Source organism: Hipposideros armiger, unplaced genomic scaffold (genome assembly GCF_001890085.2).
Source record: "Hipposideros armiger isolate ML-2016 unplaced genomic scaffold, ASM189008v1 scaffold_632, whole genome shotgun sequence".
Lineage (NCBI taxonomy): Eukaryota > Metazoa > Chordata > Mammalia > Chiroptera > Hipposideridae > Hipposideros > Hipposideros armiger.
In genome coordinates this window covers 785,110-803,079 of record NW_017731982.1, presented here as the reverse complement: position 1 = coordinate 803,079, position 17,970 = coordinate 785,110, and the positions used below count along the sequence as shown (strand labels likewise).

Below are 17,970 nucleotides of genomic sequence, written 5' to 3'. Positions count from 1 at the left end.
TCAGTGGGAAATGCAAGTAAAAAAATCTACAACCACTGCATAAGACGCACCCAGTTTTTAGACCCCAAATTTTTTGAAAAAGGGTGCATATTATACATGGGGAAATACGGTAGTTTCCTATTGCTGCTGTAACAAATACAACGATCTTAGTGGCTTAAAATAACACAAATTTATTATGGTATGATTCTGTAGAATTGAAGTCTGACAATAATAGGTCTTACTGGGCTAAAATTAAGATTTTTGACAGGGCTGCATTCCTTTCTGGAGGTGCTAGGAGAGCATCTGTTTCCATGCCTTTTTCAGCTTCTTGAGGCCACTCACATTTCTTGGTTCATGACCTCCTTTCACTTTCTTCAAAGCCGCCAATGTTGCCTCTCCCTGATCTCTATTCTGTAGTCTCGTCTTCCTCTGACCACAGCCAAGAAAGGCTCTCTGTTTTTAAGGTCTCATGTGATTAGATAGGACCCAGGTAATTCAGAATAATCCAGAATAATCTTCCTATCTCAAGGTCCTTAATTGAATCAAATCTGCAATGTACTTTTGCCATGTAAGGTAATATATTCACAGGTTCTGAGGATTAGAATACAGACATCTTTGGGGAGGCCATTATCCTGCCTGCCACAGGGATGGAGAGAAATGAATTCCCAAAGGAAAGAAACAGTGTTTCTAAAGGGGACAACTGCAGCATTACAGCCCTGCTCAGGGGTGACCCTGAAGGACAGTGGTGAAGAAAACCCCTTCCAATGGGCAGAACTTTGAGCAATAGATTTGGTTGTCCAAGTCTAGCGTGAGAGATGGCCAGAAGTGTGGATTTACACAGCTTCATGGGTAGTTATTAATTTTTGGGCTAGTGATTTAGGGACTTGAAAGAAACAGGATTGCAAGATTGGTGACAAGGGAGTTTGGGGAAGAGGTACCTATGTGGATGGACCCCTCTGCATCAAACGGTGCAGATATTTGTGCTCTACATGAAAGCCCACCCAAAGGCATCTTCTACTGCAGAGCAGGCTCTTATTTATCAGGTGGACAAAATGATACTCTCTGACATTTCAGTTATTTTCTCCAGCCACTCTAGTGTTTGCTCAATGGACTCCTGAACAAAGTGGTTGTGGTGGCTGGGATGGAGGCTATGCGTGCTCTCAACAATGTGGATTTACCCTTACTAAGGCTGATTTGGCTAACCCTACTACTGAGTGCCTAATCGGCAAAGAGTAAAGACCAGCATTACGTTTCCTTGGGTGGCTTCTCCCATACATGTCTTCTGTAGCACACAGTGACCACCAGCACCCAGTGGCCAGGAGCTGGCACCTTTCAGGAAGTTTCATAGTGTAGTATCTCTGACAAGACATCGCCTCGTGAATAGCTCCCCCAACACTCTAGGTGATGGATTTCCAGTAAGATCCAGAGGACAGATTTCCAGCAAGTTCTGCCAGCACATCACCACAGAGACTTCTCTGTCATCCAGTGAGTCACTGCTGTACTCTCTTCAACATCTAGATCTTGAACCGGGGACTGATACAGATAGAAAATAAATAAACCCTTTCATTAATCAGATTGTTTATTGTCCTGAAATTTCCATCTCATTGTGATGAGAGAATTAAAGTCTGGTCTAGTCCTAAGAGGATGAAGGTATCCCCAAATTTCACATATCCTAAAACAGAAATAACAGTTCTTCAAGAATTCATGAAAATTTCCTATTTTTAAACCTGAAGCTGAATACACTAAGATAATTCTGTATGACTTTTCTTCATAATTAAAAAAAATCCAAATCCTTCATATTTACATAAACTCTTGTCTTATAGGGTATTGTCCATAGGGTTGATTTTGACAGAAGAGATTAATGTACGAATGAGACTTTCCAATGCTTACATTTAGTTTCAGGACAATGTAGTCTGCTGGTACCCAAGTTCTATAGCTGCGTTAAACCTGAAAAACAATAATTAACCTTTGTAGGTGCCTTATGATTTACAACCTGCTTTCACATAGACTGTAATTTTTAATCTCAACAACCTTCAAAGTTATTTATAATTTAAATAATATAACTTCTTGTTAAGTATATTTTTGTTGTAGAAAATTGAACATTGAGAAACAAAAAGTATAAATTTTAAATGACCTATAATCTCACTATTAAGTGATAGTTGTTGTGAAAACTTTAATCTAAACTCTTCCAGTCTCATTTTTATATATATAAAGACATGTTTTTGTAAAAATGGAATCATGTTGCATGTAGTCTGCTAATTTACGTAGCAATATATCATAACTATGTTTTTATGTCATTAAGTATATTATTTAGTCTTAAATCATGATCTTAATCCTGTTCAATTAGGACCTCTTTAAAATCTAAGGGAAACTGTATTCTCTAAGCCGCAGAAGAAGCAGCCATGCAAATACAGAATTGAAATTTATCAGTGAATGTACAGAGGAGGACCTAGGATTTATGGGATTTGAAGCTTATATAACGTTGGAGACTCTCTTTTAGTTTTTTGCTTTCAACTTTATTTTATTTTTTGTTAGCTTACATGTTTACTTTTAAAACTTTTAATCAATGCAAAATATATAAAGTGGCAGCACCCACCCCAACCTGGCCCCAAGTAATTTTAGTAAGCAGAATGGTATTTTCCCTTACAGAACTGCTGATGAAACTCTACATACATAATATTTCCTATAATATTGAATTGAAAAATACAAATGGTATCATACAATCCATACAGTTCAACAACTTGTTTTTCTCATTTAATAATACTGTATTAGGCATTGAAGAGTATTTCTTAAATGTGAGAAAGTGAATTTAATTTTTACCTCTATTTCTATATTTTAACCTAAATTACTGGTTAGCGAATATAAAAAATTATTTCTTTAATGTCTTCAAAATTAGTTAATTATTACATAGGCAGTCTTTTGGAAATGCTGAACAGTTTTATTAAATAAAGAAAATATCTTTAGTGTTTGTGATTTTGTTAATTATTTTATTTTGCTTATTAAGAAATAAAACAAAACACTTGTTTAGACTGTAGGATTGAGAAACTGATTTAAAAATAAAGGAAAATTTCTTTTTTCTCACAATGTGGGGAGGGCCTTTAAAAGGAACAAAAACCCCAAATTAATATAAATTACATATAAATTATTTATATACATATTTATTTAGAATGAGAAATCACAATATCTTGGTAGAGACTTGGAGATTTAAGTCTCTAAGAGACTTAGAGATTTTAAATGAAATCTGTTCAGGAAATTTACCAGAAATACTTATGTAGAAATGCTTCCTGATTGCAACCTGGTTTCCCCTTTATATCTGGAAAATTCTTCTAACTCTCAGCAATTCAGCACTCAAAGGGGCCTGCATAAGTAAGGGTCTAAGAGAGCCCTCTTAGCTCCTCTCTTCATTAGCCTCAAGGTGAATTCATATTTGTTTATGAATTAAACCCATTGGATCCCAGGTTAAGAATTCCTACTCTAGCACGTCATTTTTTTTTTAATGACTTCCTAGTGATCGATTTCATGGATGTGCAATAATGTGTTTAATCAGGTACCTTCCGTTGAGCGTCAAAGATAGTTTATAATACCACTTTGGGATAAACATCCTCATAGCTAAATCTCTGCATACATTTCTGGTTATTTCCTTAGTATAATTTCCGGTAAGTGGATCAAAGGGTATTCCAAATTTTAAAAATTTAGATTTGGCAGGACTATTGAAGTTCTATTTCACAAAGAAAATCAGAGTGTAGTGGTTTACAGACATGGATCTTTCAACTCCACTTTTCTGACCTTGAATTATATATCATCCCCAGTATACCACATGATTATTGGAAACCACTTGTCACTGTAAAAGGTTTTGCTCCCAGAAGGACTCCATTGGGTTTGCTTCCTTCCGTTTCCCAGACTTGTCACATTCATTTAGGCTCAGCTCACATTGTTCTTACTGCATTTGTGCTCCATGGTCTCTTTGTGGTAAACCTTTTAGTTTGACACAGGACAGCTGTTAGGCATTTTGCTGAGTGTTATCACTCGCTTACCTCCTCAGAAGATTTCAGGAGGACTGTATTTGACACATAAAAGGTGCTCAATAAATTGGTAATTGTTGAATGACGTTGAATCGTTACAACAATCCTGCAACTCCAGAGGACCGTCTGTTTCAGAAACTTTGTGATCAGGCTTGTGTTCTTAACATTCATGATTTCAGATGAAAATGGCTGTAGACTTTTGAGAGGTCTGTGGCTGTTTTAACCTGATGGTTGTAGAGTTTTGTTATAAAGTTTGTTGGATTTTTTATGTTCCTTTATTAAAGGTATGGCGGTATGGAAATCAGCAAAAGAGGAGAAAAGGATAGCTGGGCTCCAATGCTCACCTTTCTTTCTCTTCTCTGACTAGTCCAAAGTTCAAATAATCAAACGTTTATTGAATACCTACAAGGCACTGGCTAGATTGATTTGAGGAATCCTAGTTAAATGAGTATCATGATAAGGTTAGACTCTGAACTACATCACACAATTATTTATGTTTAGTTTTATATATATCATAACAAGGTGTGTTGAAGAAGTTGTTTAAAATAGTGGAAAAGAGTGACCAACAGAGATTGGCTCTGCTTTTTACCTAGTTGTGTGGGTTAGTCTACTGGGTCTGTGTTCTGGCTATCAAATCACACTAACAATGCTTTGCTAAAGTAAAATTCAAAATCTACAAACACAGGCATTCACATTTATATCTTTTTATATTGCCAGTTGATATGTTTAGGAAGATGCTCTTTGAATAAAGTTTCATGTATATTACATATATTTAATTTCTGTAAAATGTTAAATATTCTTAGATAACTAGGTGTTCTCAGATAACGTTTTTTGGACTGGGTGGTTTGGGGGTGGTACTTGTTTTAAAATTATTTAAAATACCATAACCTTCTTTTTGCTGCTTACAATGGGGGAAATTACGGCATTTATAAAATGTTAGTCTCTTGTTTATCTTAGTAAAGACATTTGCCAAAGGCGAACTGCAAGAAGCTCGTGCAGTGCACCTTGTATCACTTTTTGAACTGCCTTCACGCCTGCTTAATTTCGTTTAAACATGATGATAACAAAACAAGAATCTCACAGCTCTCAATTTATTTCCCTATCTGGTTTACATTCCTTACCAGATATTATAAACAGCAGCGAACATAATTCGTGCTCTAGGAAAAAAGTAAGTGTATTTATTAAAAATATATTACAGCACGTTTACGTGCAGTCAAAACAGAGCGGAGTGTATCAGTATTTAATCTTTCTGAAACATTACTTTGGCTCAGATAAAAACATTGTCTTTGCTTTCAGTGGCCAATTTAGCGCTGCCACTTTCGTGACTATATGTAGGCACAATACAAAAAGGCGAAAAATAAATCAGCATGCTATTTTGTTTGCTGCTGCACTGGGGCATCTAATTTACTGAGGTTTGGCCACCAGGTGCAATTTCGTTGTGCTCTGAGAGCCCAGCTGGGGAAACTGCGTGTCTTCTCCTTTAGGTCAGGAAAGCACCAAGTGTTACCGCGATCCCCAGGGACTGATGCTACCCGGTACCGTGTGAGGCGAGTTAAGAACCGCCGGTCGAGTGCCGCTAAAGGCCTCCTAAGAGGGTGGGCGGTTGATGGTAGTGGGGAGTGGGCACCGGCTTCGTTCCGGGAGAAGGCGGGGGCTGTAATTGGGAGGTACTGGAGGGTGATTTGTGGAACATGGGGGATCCGTCTGGGAACCCGTTCAGTTCGGTTGGGCGGCGGCTGCAGGGAACCAGGGCCCGGGGCGCGCGCAATGTCCCCTCCCAGCATCTGGCAGATCCTTCCCTGCCCCACCCTGCCAACGCCGGCGCGCGCTCCCTCCGAGCCCATGCGCGCTCCCTGCTCTCATCCCCGCGCGTGCCCCTCCCTCCCCGGTGCGCGCCCATCACGCACGCGCGCACCCACGTTCCCTCCTCCCCACCTCCTGCCCCGCGCGCGCGAGAAGGCTGGCCGAGGCGTGAGGTGGGCGGGGCGCCGCGCTGACGTTGCCGGGGATGCGGAAAGGTCCCTCCGCCGTCTCCGCCGCCACCGCCACCGCCACCAGCACCACCACCGCCGCCTCCTCCTCACCTGCCTCCCGGGTTTGTATGAAAACACCCAGCCGGGGGGCGGCGAGGATCTGCGGTGCGCCCAGAGAGCAGCCGGCGCCTAGCCAGGTGGTGCGGCTCTGTCCAGTCCCTGCCACCGCCCTCTCCTGAGCGGGTGAGCGCCCCGCCGCCGTCCGCGTGCCTGGGCCGGCCGACCCTCCGCCACAGCTTTCCCGCCCGCACGGTGCCCCTCTGCTCTCCCTGGGCCGCGGTGTCCTGGGGGCGGGAGAAGCGGGAGAAGAGTGACTCCGGGCCCGCCACAGTTTGCGCCCTGGGACCTCTCCGTCCCTCACCTGACAGGTTGTGTAACGCATGTCTTTTCGGGGTGGACCGGAGCTTGAGGGAAACCCCTTGATGGGCTGGGGCTTTGGCTGGTTCCTGGAAAACGCCCCATCCCGCTTCCACCTACGAACACTCGGTCACCCCCCTTCCCCTAGCCCCATCACCACGGACGGTCCTTGGCGCGGTTTCCGAGCAGCACAGCCCCCCGTGCCCTGCCCCTACTCTCGGGCTCCGAGCGCGCGTCGCCGCGGTGCAACGCGGAGCAGACTGGAGGGGGGCTGCGGGCTGGGGGAGGGCGCGAACCCGAATCCCCACCCATCCCAGCACCCACCCCCTAGGTGCGCCGAGCTTCAAGGTGGGATGGGTGTGGTTTGATATCGGCTATGGCTAGTCTGGCTTTCTTCAATGGGCGCTATGGCCTGAAATGTGTTCTCTGTTTACAACTTGTCGCGTTGTGGGTATTTGAACTTGAATCAGATCGCTGGAGATGACAGTGCAGAGTTTTTCTACAGCCTTCCTTCCTGAGTTGCGGGTTCTTAATTGCAAGTATTCAGTTCAAGGACTCCTGCAAGCCTTACGCAAAGGCTTGCCTGCCTCCCCACCCCCAAACTCCCTTGTGTCGTTTAAGCCTATTAGTACCAGTGTAATTTTGAATCGGTTGGTTTCCTTTCCTGAACATTACCCATTATAGAATTGAGTTTTAATACATCTTAGTATAATTGATGTGAATATTGAGAACTTCAAGACCATTTCTCGTTTTCATATAGCTTGCTTAAGTACCTGAAGGTCTAGCACTGCTGATGATCTAATACGTTTTGAACACTTAGAGGAAATTAGCTTTGGCATTATTAATTCTGTGTGGATGTTTTTTTTTTCCCCTCCAGGTATTCAAAATTGTAGCGATGTTGATAATGCATGACAATTTCTAGTTAGAACTTTAACAGTCTTCTCGATTACTCATTTTCACTTATCTTCTGTCTGTGTTGTAATCTTTGTGTAAATCGAGCTGTCACTTTCTTTAACCTCTGAATTCCTCTTCTGAATTGTCTTCTCCCTGAGAAAACCAGCAAGTTATTTTTGTAATCGTATTGTTGAATGTTTTCAGTTCAGTAGACCAAAAAAGTAGTCGTTTATTTAAGGCAGTTTAAATAGTACATATTTTAAAACATGTGCCAAAAGTTAAAACCAAAGCATACTCAGGAACATCTATAAGCATGTCCTCTGTAATTACTGTGAGGTAGTTATTGGTTTCTTATCCACTCCTTATTACAACTCCTTAAGCAGAGTTGTAATATGACTTGTTCGGTTTCCCATTCCACTTTTCTTGGGTTAAGCTCTACAGTGAAGTTGTAAGTTCATTTTTAATGACCCCAGAACGCTGCCTTGAATTGCTTTGACACATATTTAGAACTGTCCTCTCTGAACTCTGAAATGGACGGGGTAGACTTAGAGTTACCCTTGTAATTAGTCAACACTGCAAAACATTTAAATTTATTAATGTAATTTAAGCTTTTGAAGAAGCAATTTTTATCAAGTTTTTCCAATTGACTTGAATTGAGGCATCATTCTTTTTAGAACATCCTAGCTAGAATCCTATATAATGGTTTTATCTCCAATAGCACAGGGAAAGAGGTCCAAAAATTGTGAAATTATCTAATTTGTATTCTACATTTTGGTGTTAAAAAAAAAATTCTCCTCCACACTATTCACTTTCCAGAACCTGCTTTTCTTGCTTGAAGTCCCTCAGTACCTGCAAGTTGAACAGTGTCTCAGTAGTGATGGATGAACCTGTCAGAAGGATCTCTGCAAGTTGGGAGCTTCTCTTAGGCAATGGGTCTCAGTGTAAACAACAGAAATCATTTAGATGGGCAGTGAATTTTAAACTTTATATATTATTGTTGGTTACACTGCCTGTATTCTGTAGTGTAGTGGCTAAGGGGTTGAATCTCAGAGCCAGACTGGCTGGGTTTGAATCTTGGCTTTGCTTTAGAAGCAAGTTATTCATCCTCTTTGTCGATCATTTTTTCTCAGCTCTAAAAATGGGATAATTGTGGTTATACCCTTACGATGACATTGAACATTAAATGAGCTAATACACATAAATTGCTTAGCCTGGCACATAGTAAATGCTCAGTAAATATTATTACAGCTACTGCTTTTCTTGAGTCTTTCAAGGGATCTAGTAAGCCGAAGAAGGACTTTGGAGCATTATTAGTGCAGATTAATTCCACTAAGACCCATTTGCTCCTTTGGGGATCAGTTAGAGCTTAGTCTCACTGTCCCGCCTTGGAAGCATGTAATTTAGTTTTAAATAGAACAGCTGGACCCTGAGCAGGGTGTCCTGAGATGCTGCTGGAGAGCTGCTGAAGTATCCCTGTTTGTCCCTTCTGGCAGAACCTTGGATTGTCTCCCTCGTGGTGGTGGCGGCTGCTATTTTAATCACTTGTTTTTAAGTATGTGATTGCATTTCTTTGTCATGTGCTGCTATGAAAAACATTATCTATCACACAAGCTATTGATGGGTATATATGTGTTTATCTGATCAAGATAATGTATTCCAGGATATACAAAATCACTTTCATCTAAGTATTCTTTTTGTTTTGTTGTGTTTTCTTCGTTATTGATATTACGTAGAGTGAGATTAGTTTTGATTTAACATTGTGTTCCTTTTCAGCTTTCATGTAATTTTTCTAGGAAAGTTTTTTTTTTTTGAAATTAATGATTTTATATACTTCTTGTTCTTGGTTTGCAGGAATCTGATATTAATACTCTGTTTGTTAAATGAGATGTTTTAAAACTTTTAGTCTTAGGACCCTTTTATACTCTTAAAAAATTATTGAGTGCCCCAAAGAGCTTTTGAGTCTTCTCTCTTTTTTCTTAGTTAGTCTGCTAAAGCTTTGTCAATTTTGTTAATGTTTTTCAGAGAACCAACTTTTGGTTTCATTGCTTTTCTCTATTATTTTTCTATTCTCTGTTTCATATATCTCTGCCGTAATTTTTATTTTCTTCCTTCTACTAGCTTTGGGTTTAGTTCTCTTTTTTCTAGTTCCTTAAGTTGTAAAGTTAGATTGTTGATTTGAGATCTCTTCTCTTTTAATGTAAATGCTTATAGCTATAAATTTCCCCATTAGCACTGCTTTCTCTGCATCCTATAAATTTTGGTATGTTGTGTTTTGTTTTATTTGTCTCAAGTATTTCTGATTTCCCTTGTGATTTCTACTGTGTCCCATTGGTTGTTTAACAGTGTGTTGTTTAATTTCCACTAATTTGTGAATTTTCCAGTTTTCCTTCTCTTATTGATTTCTAATTTTATCTTGTTGTGGTTGGAGAAGATGCTTTGTATGGTATCTATCTTTTTAAATCTGTTGAGATTTCATTTGTGGCCTGACATATGGTGTGTCCTGGAGAATGTCCCATGTGCACTTGAGAAGAATGTGTATTCTGCTGTTAGGTAGAGTGTTCTGTATGTCTGTTATTTCTAGTGGGTTTATTGTGTTAAGTCCTTTATTATCTTCTTTCTGTTTGTTGTATGCATTATTGAGACTGGGGTATTGAAGTCTCCAACTGTTATTGTAGAAATGTCTGTTTCTCCCTTCTATTCTGTCAGTTTTTGCTTTATATATTTTGATGGTCTGTTATGTGTGTGAATATTTATAATTGTTATATCTTCTTGCTCTCGTGAATCTTTTATTAATATATAGGGTCCTTTGTCTATAGTAACATTTTTGATCTATAGTCTATTTTGTCTGATATTAGTATAGCCACTCCCTGCTGTCTTTTGGTTACTATTTATTTGCATGGAATACCTTTTTCCATCCTTCACTTTGAACTTGTTTGTGCCTTTGTATCTAAAGTGACTCTTGTAGAGAGTGTATATTTGGATCATGTTTTTTTCTTGATCCATTCTGCTGATCTCTGCCTGTAGATTGGAGAGTTTAGTCTATTTTACATTTAAAGTAATTATTGATAAGGAGGAACATCTGTCATTTTGGTACTTGTTTTTTATATGCCTTATAGCTTTCTGTGTTCATCGTATCTTGTGTATTTTGATTCTTATTGGGATGTTAGTGGGGGCTGACTTTGGCTGTGGTACTTCCCTAAACAAACAAACAAACAAACAAACAAACAAACAAACAAAACAAACCATTCTAATGAGTCAGAGTCATAGTTTGGAGGCCAGGAAAAGGTGTATTTCAAGGTAGGATTTTAATCTTCACTATCACTTGTATATTCCTGTATTTAGGAATTTTGACATTTGTTTAAGTCTAAAACTAGTAATTTGGAATCTGAGTTGGGGAAGAGTTATTTTAAATAAACTAATTAAATTGAAGTGTAGTGGGATTCTGCTCCCTTAACAATATGACCCTGTTATTTTTAGTATAATTAAAGCCTCACATAGCAGAACTAATTAGACCTTTTATAAGTGCCAGAACATTTTTTGTGGAGTAGTCTGAACCATCGAAACTTGTGTTTTTAATGAGGATGCAAGATGAGGAAAGGTAAACTGTATAACCTTTTAATAGGTTTACTCTTACCCACATTTTTTGATAAAATTAATGACAGTAATAAATATGAAATAAATTTGCCTGTTTGTAGATTGGGCTAAAACATTCATAAATTAATCATCGAATGTCATATGAGTAAGGTAACTAGATGAAAATATCTACGTTAATATAGTAATTTAGAGTATGTTAATAAACACAGACCATGTTTAGTGTATATAGTTTTCTCTTAATTTAAATGGTAATAATCTCTATCTGCCTGTTGCTGGGAATATTATTTTTATTTTCTTTATGCAACATATATATATTTTTTAACTCCTTCCCTCAAAGTTTCTCACTTTTTTCTTTGATGATGTTGCCAAGGTTATGGGCATATTCTTTGGGATTTTTCTTTCTAAATAGTTAGACTTTGCAATTTTCCATCACATTGACATAGCTTATGGTGGGCAGGGTGGGGGGGTGTAGCGTAGTAGTAGCTCCTTTATGTTCTTGGAAAGGGATTACTTCCTTTCAGGTAGTGAAACAATTAGAGAAAGCCAACAAAAGATGGTGCGTTTTCAATGTAGTTGTTTCCCCATCTCCCATGGCTGAACCAGCTACCCAGGTCTTTAATTACAGTCTTTCCCTAGTTACTCACACCTACTCCAACAGGAACAATATCTAGTATTTAATAGCAAAGCTTATCATTGTTGATTGGAGCAATGTTTCTCAAATGTTTTTAGAGTGGAAGCTTTTTGTCTAATGATATCTTGTAGGGATACCCATTTGTAGACAGATGAGAGTAAAATAGTGAAGTTGTTCTGGTCGAATGGGAACTGGACTAGGTTGTTTAAGCAAGGCAAGTCGAAAGGGAATCATATTACCACAGATTGTATTTAAAAGATTTAGGTGGGACTTTGGAGTGTCAACAGTGTATGTTTCTTTGCATTTTTTTAAGCAGTTTGAATTGAAATAAATTTAAAAACATATATACTGGAGTTATTGATATATTTAGAATATACAACTTTAGCTTTGGGGTGTGTGTCGGAATTTCTTCTGTGGCTTGTTAGGACAGCTCATGTATATGAAATGATGATGCCTAGTGAATGTGCACACTTACTGACTTGGCTCATGCGTGTGATTTCAGGCTGAAGCTAATGAAAACTGAGGGTTTCAGTTTCTAGATTCTCTGGGTTCTGGAACTAATACTAGTTGAGGAAAATCTCAAAAATTCAGACAGTCCATAATTTTTACTTTTCTTGAGTTAGGGTATATAAAATTGCTTGCTTTTCCTTATGTGTGGGTTAGCTTGAGGAGGTTGATTTTGCTGTATAATTTTCTGCTAAGGTCAAGTTCCCACATTTAATTTTAGTACAAGCCATCTTTTAAATATATACAAGTCAACTCATACAGACTCCCCCATTGGTAATGTATGCTGTGGATTTTTAGGTGACAGCATAGATTTTTAGTGCAGGTTTTTTTGTTTGTTTGTTTTTTTGGTTTTTTTTAAACCTTTGTTGTACAAATAACTCAGAATACATCTCTCAAAGACCCAGCTGGATCAGAAGTTTTGCTTTTGTGTAAAAAGGTATAGTATTCTAACATGAGAAGTAGGCACTGAGCTAAGAGGACGTAAGTCCCTAACCCTAATTTAGAAATGGTTGAATTATGAAAGTTCCTGTAGAGACTAAGCTTTTTTTTTTTTTTTTTAAAGCTTTTTATTAGGGAATTGGGGGATGGGAACAGTGCTGGGGAATTAGGGGAAGGGGAACAGACAAGTTGCTGTCCTTTTTTGTTCTTCAGTCTAGTTGTGGAGGGCAGTGTCACTGGCCCTCACATGTGGGATCCGAACCGGGGTCCTCTGGCGTCCCAAGCCAGCTCTTAACCAATGCGCCACTCGGCCAGCCCTAAGCTTTTTTTTTTTTTTAACAGTTTTGTTGAGCTATAACTCACATACTGTACAATTTGTCCACTTAAACTATGCAGTTTAGTGGCTTTTAATATATTCACAGAGTTGTGCAACCGTCACCACAATCAATTTTAGAACATTTTTATTATCCCCAAAAGAAGCCCCACACTCCTTTAGCCTCTCGTCCCACACCTGTCCCCATCTTCCCTAGTCCTAGGTAACCACTAGTCTACTTTCTGTCTCTATAGATTTACCTATTCTGGATAGTTGACATAAATGGAATCGTATAATGATGTGGTCTTTCATGACTGGCTTTCTCCATTTAACATAATATTTTCAAGGTCTATCCAGGTAGCACATATCAGTACTTTGTTTCTTTTTATCACTGAATAATGTTCCATTGTATGGATATATCACTTTTAATTTATTCATTCATCCACTGATAAGCATTTGGGTTGTTTTTACTTTTCGGTAATTATGAATAATGCTGCTATGAACATTTGTGTGCAAGTTTTTGTGTGGCTAGGTTTTCATTTCTTTGGATGTATATCTAGAAATGGAATACCTGAGTCATATGGGCACTTTATGTTTAGCATTTTGAGGCACTACTAGAATGTTCCCAAAGCAGCTGTACCATTTTACAGTCCCATCAGCGATGTATGAGGATTCCAGTTTCTCCACAACCTTGCTAACACTACCTGTGTGTGTTTTTTTTTATTATAGCCACTTTTGTGAGTGTGAAGTGGTATCTTATTGTAGACTAAGGTTTTTTTTTTTAAAGATTTTTATTGGGTAATTGGGGAATGGGAATAGCGCTGGGGAATTGGGGGAAGGGGAACAGACAAGTTGCTGTTCTTTTGTTCTTCAGTCTAGTTGTGGAGGACATTGCTTCACTNATATATATATATGTATTTTAACTAGTTCTTATATTTTAGAAAATAGATAATGCCAAAGTACTTGCAGAGGAAATGCTCTCTCTGTGATTTGCTTTGAAATTAGCCAGTGGGATGTGTGTGCCTGTGTAGGTAGGCATGTGTGAAATAAGATTGTCCATGAATTGATCGTTGTTGAAGCTGGGTGATAGGTACATGATGGTTCATATCCTGTTCTTCTTTTGTTCATGTTTGGAATTTTCCATAATGTTAATGTTTTTGCTCATTTAGATTTACTATACCAGTTTTAAGAAATTGTTTTTTACAACACTGGAGGAAAAACAAAATATATAAAAACTGAAACATATAACTTATTTTTGTCTCTATAGAGTTTTTTTTTTTAAAAGATTTTTATTGGGGAATTGGGGATGGGAACAGTGCTGGGGAATTGGCGGAAGAGGAACAGACAAGTTGCTGTTCTTTTATTCTTCAGTCTAGTTGCGGAGGATGTTGCTCCACTGGCCTAAGTTGGCATGTTCATTGCGCTCTTCCCAGGCGAGGCATATCAGTTGCCGGCTTCTGGATGGCTGCTCACTGCGGCTGCTGGCTGCTCACTGCGGCTGCTGGCTGCTCACGATAGCCCATGGCAACCCACTGCAGCAGGGGCTGCAGCCCATGCTGTCATGGGCTACTCACGGCAGCCCAGCTCCAGGTCGAGCTGTTGTTCAGCATCTTAGCTGTAGAGGGCAGTGTCACTGGCCCTCATATGTGGGATTCGAACCAGGGCCCTCTGGTGTCCCAAGCCAGCTCTTAACCAGCGCGCCACTCGGCCGGCCCATAGAGTTTAAAAAAATATATATATATGAAATATTTCTGAAAACTCAAAAGGATAGAGAATAGATACCTGTGTACCAATCATCCAAGAAATAAAAAATTACAAGTATGACATGTACTATTGTCTAATAACATTTTTCTCCTTTATCCCCAGAGGTAATTACTATTCTGAATTTGATGTTCATCATTTCCATGCATTTCTCTCTAATAAAATACATTTTCTTATGTATTATATATGTACACACACACGCCAAAGAATATATTGTATTTAATATGCATGTTTTAAAAGTTAATGATATTATACTGTACATAGCCTTAGCTTTATGGGGTTTTTTAAATTTGGAGGTTTATACATATTGACATATTTTCATTTCTGTACTATGTTGGCTATCTGAAATATTGCAAAATAGTGCACATTTTATTTTAAAAGGTATATTAGGTACATTTTTCAGCTAGTATCTTCAATATATTTTTTTCAACCTCCAGGTATCTTTTCAGGTGAAGTACCTTCAAATTTAGAGTACTGAACACAGTTGTTAATCAGAAAAATATACAATAAATGTAGTTTTCCATATGTTTCCAGATGTTTTTTTTCATTCTGCAATATAGCTGTGCATTACCTATCCTGTGCTAGCCAATGCTTTGAAATATTGGGTATATAAAATAAGACATGCAAGGTCTCTACCTTCATTGAACTTATTACATCATTTCAAATAGTGATAAAACCAATGGGTACATTTTAATATTGGAAGTGGAGGGGCTAGTGGAGAAGTGAGGATATCTTTAGGTTGTAACATGAAATGAGAAGGAGCTTGCCATATGAAGAGGTGGAAGAAACTGCCTTCCAGGTTGAGAGGACAGGAAAGGCCTTGATGTTGGGAAAAGCTTCCTGTATTCAAGGAACTGATAGAAGGAAGGCCCAGTGCATGAGGGAAAAGTGAGAAATAAAGTCTGAGAGGTAGATGGAGGCCAGATGATGAAAGGCCTATTAGGCTGTGACAAAAAAGTAAGATTTCACTTAAAGTCTGATGGGAAGCCATTGAAGGGTTTTTAGCTGGGTAACAATTGGATTAGATTAATGGTCACACAAATCTACACAGTGACAAAATGGCATAGAACTATACACTTACCTATGTCAATTTCCTGGTTTTGCTATTATTCCAGTTATGTGAAGTGTAACCATGGGGAAAATAGGTGAGAAGTACAAAGGACCTATTATTTTTGCAACTTCCTGGGAGTCTTTTTTTTTTTTAAGATTTTTATTGGGGAATTGGGGGGATGGGAACAGCGCTGGGGAATTTGGGGGAAGGGGAACAGACAAGTTGCTNTTTTGAAGGTGACCATAGTGATATTCAGCAGTGAGGTATGTAGCACTTTTTCTAGGATGAGTTCGCAAACTTGATTGTCAGACCTTGTATGTATCAATATGTATATTATACATATATATATTTACTGTGTGTGGTGTTCTTGTAGGGTATGAAAGCAATTTGGGCACACATAAATTTGTAATTGGAAAAAGGAGTACTTGAATAAAAGGCCTTTTCAGATAATTGTGTATAATTGTCCTTTGATTTATGGAGGAAAGTAAAGTTGTATGTTTAGTATTTGGAGCGAAATAGTAAAAAATGATTAAAGTAAGAGTAATAGTTATAGATGAGGAATAAACATTTCTGAATAATAATAATGCACTTTGGAAATAAAGCCATATGTGAAATTTAAATTGAAATGGATATTATTTGATATTACACTAAAACTAGGTATGTGGTAGTTTCTTTTAGGTTAGTTGCAATGTGGAATCTGAAACCATATTAGTGAACTTTTTATTTTCTGTTACATTAAAATTCATTGGTCTCACTTGCACTTTGAATGGTTCTTTTACCCATATCTGAATTTGTAACATCAAATGTTGGTCATTTGGAAAATAATTGATTCCAAGAGTTATGCAGATCTTCTAAATTTTGATACATTTTATTACAAAAAAATCACATTAATATCACCATGGATTTTTATCAGATAATTCTTTAGTTAGCGAGGAGCTGTCAAGGTCATGATGGTAGATCCATGTTGTTCAAAATTCTAGTTTTTGCTCAAAAGCTCAAGTTTTATCATTGGCAACAAATCGATCAGTTGTTTCCTTGAAATGATAGATTCACTTTTTTTTTTTAATTTCCAAAAACTGTATGCCCAAATACCCTAGTCTGAATAGTCATTGTTTGTCAGTTGTTTTTTAAAGTAAAAATGATGTTCTATGAAAAAAGTGGCTAGTTCAGCCTGTAGTTTAAACAGTTACACAGTTTTCCCCCACGGTAAACATCATATTTTGGTGTGTACTGGAAATGTTTATGCACACACAGAATATTGAAAAGATGTGTACTCATAGGTGAAACTGGCATTTTTGTTGCTAACTGAGTGCACTGTGTTGAAGAACACGGTGACTACTTGTACAGTTTGGTGTGACAACCTGATTTGTGCCATGGTGCCTGCACTTTACTCACCATTACCTTCAGACCATCAGTGCACATGTCAATACAGTGTCAAATAATGTCTTAGTATTTTTATGAAACTAGTTTTTGACCTTGCAGATTTTCTGAAAGAGTCTCAGGTATGCTCAGTGTTTTGTAGAGTACATTGACGACTGCTGGCCAATAACAGTCTTGCTATACCAGAAAGCCAAAAAGCTATCCAAGACTAATATCATATCAAAAGGACTCGGGAGCCAACTTGAAGAGGCTCCCATTGATCAAAGATGGGACAATCTGAGCTTAATAACTGCAGTGGATAAAACGTATCTAATGTGTTTAAACCTGTGAGTTCATATTGATAACGTGAAACCAAAATACTTTATTGGTTACCTGGGGAGGATTTTAGGGCATGACCTCATTCTTCTGAAAATTGGTAAATGTAGATCAATTAAAAAGCTAACATTTATTTTGCTTTTATTTGGTGAATTGTACCTATGGATAATCAAATAAGGGATTTTTCTCTTTATGGAGTTATTCTAGTTAACAAATGAAGAAGGAATGGAATGATAGAGTATTACTATTTTTCAATCCTTAATGGAATAATGGATCTAGACAATGGTGACCAGTGACTGTCTATATTACAAAAGTAAGATAACCAGATACTATTTTCCTCCTTATGGAAGATTACAGTACCATATTTGTCACCAAATAAAGCCTTAATCAGCTTAGGCCTTTAAATTCAACTACCACTTTACAGAAAATATAGAGGATAGACAAATATATTAATGACTCCATGAGTATGTAATTGGCAAAATCCAGAATGTGGGAAACTGTAGGACAAACATCTAAGCTTCATTGACAAATAATGGTGGGGGGTGGGGGGGAAGAAAAGGAAGAGTGATAAGAAACATGTAGATTAAAAGATGAATGCAATGCATAGACCTCTTTTGGTTTCTGATTTGTATAAATTAACTGTTAAAGAAAATGAGAGAGAGAGAGAGAGAGAGAGAGAGAGAGAGAGAGAGAGA

The 17,970-nt window shown here is 38.1% G+C and overlaps 1 protein-coding gene across 1 annotated transcript in view; it reads left to right on the top strand.

Moving 5' to 3' along the window:
- The first annotated feature begins 6,001 nt into the window (after window positions 1-6,001).
- AGTPBP1 (ATP/GTP binding carboxypeptidase 1) overlaps window positions 6,002-17,970 on the top strand; it is a 151,127-nt gene continuing 139,158 nt past the window's right edge. Inside the window, exon 1 of the mRNA XM_019625497.1 lies at window positions 6,002-6,217. The gene's annotated coding sequence lies outside the window, so the exon portion shown is untranslated. The remainder of the gene's footprint in view (window positions 6,218-17,970) is intronic.